This window comes from Alexandromys fortis, unplaced genomic scaffold, assembly GCF_014885135.2.
Source record: "Alexandromys fortis isolate MF-2015 unplaced genomic scaffold, M_Fortis_MF-2015_v1.1 scaffold_216, whole genome shotgun sequence".
Taxonomy (NCBI): domain Eukaryota; kingdom Metazoa; phylum Chordata; class Mammalia; order Rodentia; family Cricetidae; genus Alexandromys; species Alexandromys fortis.
The window spans coordinates 43,546-47,244 of record NW_026068089.1 but is presented as its reverse complement, the minus strand read 5'-3'; positions in this window follow the sequence as shown (position 1 = coordinate 47,244).

Genomic DNA, 3,699 nt, shown 5'->3' with positions numbered 1-3,699 from the left:
ACAAACAAAATATGGTATAGTTCATACTATAAAATATTATATAGCCATAAAAAAGCTTGAAGGCCAAGTGTGGTAGTAAGCCCAAACCTTGGCTCCATTATGAGTTCAAGGTTAGCTTTAGTGTCCTAGATACTGTTTGATTGCTGTGAAGAGACACTATGTCCAAGGCAATTCTTAGAAAAGAAAGCATTTAATTGAGGGGTTGCTTACAGTTTTAGAGGGTTAGTCATGATTGTCATAGCAGGAAGCAGGCATGATGCTGGAGCAGTAGTTAAGAGCTTCACATTTGGATCATAGGCTGTAGGCAGAGTTTTCCTGGGCTGGCAGTGGCTCTCGAATAATTGCTCAGAGTCTTAATATTAATTGTAAATGCTCAGGCAATAGCTTAGGCTTATTACTAGCTAACTCTTACATTTTCAATTAACCCATATTTTTTTATCTATGTTTTGCCACGTGGTGTTGTACCTTTTCTTAGTATAGCATACCCATCTTGCTTCTTTCTGCATCTTCTGGTGACTCCTCTGACTCCACCCTTCTTCCCATCATTCTTATTTTGGCTTTCCCACCTAAGTTTTTCCTGTTCAGCTATTGGCCAGTCAACTTGTTTATTAAACCAATCATAACGGCATATATTCATACAGTGTAAAGGAATATTCCACAACAGGCAGCAGGCAGAGAGGCAGGAGTAGAGGTTGGCTGGGACCTCCCACATCAATCATCAGTCAAGAACACACATCACAGGCTTACTTACCTACAGACCAATGTAGTGGGAGCATTTTCTCAGTTCCTGCTTCCAAATGACTCTAGCTTGTGTCAAGCTGACTTAAAAGTGGCCAACACAACACTATACTAAAAAACCACTAATGTGTGTTTTGTTTGTTTGTTTGTTTTGCTGAAATTAAAGGTGGGTGCCACTGTGCCCCACATCTACTCACCTGTTGATCAACCTTTGGGTACTTTCTATTCCCTGGCAATTTACTATGAACAACGCCACTACAATGCGCTCTAGAAAACCATCACCAGATGTGAGCCTTTGAACAACTCTGCACTAAATAAACATCTTTTCCTCATAAAAGCTTTGATTATTTTGCTATAATATCACAGAAAGAACGAAACCAATTGAAAGTTCAATTGCTTGGTTATAACTTCATTATTTACATGTATTTGAGAGAGAGTCACTTTATTTTCTTACCAAAAGTACATGAAGGTTCCAATTTCTCTATATCATTGCCAACATTTATTGCCAAGCATTTTGACTTATTGCTGTTTTAACAGATATGTGGTAGTTTGAATGCAACTGGTCCCATAATCTCATAGGAAGTGGCATTAAGGGGTATGGTTTTGTTAGGATGGGTATGGCCTTCTTGGAGGAAGTGTGTCCCTGGGAGGGTGGGCTTTAAGGTTTCCTATGCTCAGGATACCATCCAGTGTCTCATTCGACTTCTTGTTGCCTGGGAGATATAGGACTCTCAGCTACTACTCCAGCACCATGCCTGTCTGCAAGCCACCATGCTCCCATCATGATAATTGGACTGAATCTCTGAAACTGTAAGCCAGCCACCCCAATTAAATGTTTTCTTTATAAGAGTCGCCATGGCCATGGTGTCTCTTCATAGCAATAGAAACTCTAACTAGACAGAAGTTGGTACCAGGGACTGAGGTATTTCTGTGCCAGGCCTGCCCATGTTTATGTCCAGAGGAATTTGGACTTTGGTACTGCGGGTTGTGAAAGCAGGATCATGCTTTACACACTACTTAGTGGGTCACACTAGTAGAGACTGGAATACAGTGGTGCTAAGTGTGACCTGATAAACTGTGAGGGCCCAGCTCAAGAGGTTTCAGAGGAGAAGAATTTTAATATGTTGTCTAGAGATCATTCTTGGGATATTTTGGTGAAGAAAGTGGCTGCCTTTTATCCTTGTCCGAAGAGTCTACTTGAGGCTAAAAGTGGAGAATTTTGGATTAATTCCCTTGGCAGAAGAAATCTCAAAACAGTATAGATTCTGTCATGTGGTTACTAGTGTTCATACTTGTAGATGTTCGTTCCTGGCTGTTCAAACCTGAAATAATCACATAGAAACTATATTATTTGCAATTATTGGCCAATAGCTTAAGCATATTTTTAGCTAGCTCTTTTTTTTTGTTTGTTTGTTTTTCGAGACAGGATTTCTCTGTAGATTTTGAAGCCTTTCCTGGAACTTTAGCTAGCTCTTATATCTTAAATTAACCCATCTTTATTAATCTGTGCATCACCACAAGGTCATGGCCCTACTGGAAAAGTTTCAGTGAGCTCAGGGCATCTGTCTCCTGCAGTGGCTACATGGCTTCTCTTTTACTCTGCCTCCTCTCTCCTCTCTCCATCTCTGTTTTTCACCTGGCTTTACTCTGTTAAACCATTGGCCAAAAGCAGCTTTATTCATTAACCAATAAAAGCAACATACAGAAGGACTTCCCACACCATTTCCCCTTTTCTGTTTAAATAAAAAGGAAGGTTTTAACTTTAACATAGTAAAATTACATCTAACAAAACAGGTATCGAGCAAGAATTAGTTACAATATTTATATCTACTTCATCTTTTATCATAACTAAGGAAAACTATAACTATCTATTCTTTAACTCCATCAAAGACCCCAGAAAGATACAGTATTTTCTAAGTTAATGGGAAGTGCATTGTAAGAAACTTCCAAAACTCTAGAAATGACAGAGACATCTTGCTGCTTGGACAGTCACACATAGTTTTTTTTTTTTTATAACATTGGAGCATCCTTCTTTTGCCTACAGGCCCTTAGTATCCAGCAGACTTTTCCACAAAGCAGGAAATTTAAAGATCTGTTTGCCTTGTAATGGCAAAGTGAGACAGTCCATCGGGGTTCCTGCTTTAGAGTTAAGAATAGAAGGGCTGGAGAGATGGCTCAGAGGTTAAGAGAACTGACTGTTCTTCCAGAGGTTCTGAGTTCAATCCCAACAACCACATGATGGCTCACAACCATCTGTAATGAGATCTGGTGCCCTCTTATGGCCTGCAGGGACACATGTAAGCAGAATGCTGTATACATAATTAATAAATAAATCTTTTTTAAAAAAAGAATAGAAGAAAGGAGTTATGGAATTTGCCCTGTGCCTAAAGAAAGCCGGTGAGACCAGGCACGTGTCAAGGGTGTCCCTGAACGGAGGTCTAGCAGAGAGGCCATTGCATGATGCTGTGAAGTTGAAGCCTGGATTGCCTTGGAGAACCCAAGACATTAAAGGTGCGAGAGTTGTGGGATACCTGTCAAGGAGAGCTGCCAACAGGGAATGGAACCAGCTTGAGAAAGAAGTGTGTTGCAGTCAACAAAGCTGAATAGAGTTGAAGATCTGACGAGCACTTTGACATCAGACATTGAGATACAGAGTTTGGAGTTTGCCCAGCTGGTTTTCAGTCTTGCTTTGGTCCAGTATTTCCACACAATGGTCCCTTCCCTATGTTTTGAAACAGTAATTATCTTAGCTAGGGCATCTATTGCTATAAAGAGACACTATTCAAACTACCACAACAGTGTATATCCTGTGCCTTTGATCTGCTTTTTGCTTTTGCTTTTCCAAGGGGATTACAGATAAGAGACTGCCATGTGTCTCAGAAAAGACTTTGGACTTTGAAACAGGTTTGAGACTGTGATAGACTATGAGAACTTTTGAAATTGGATTAAATTAAATTTGCA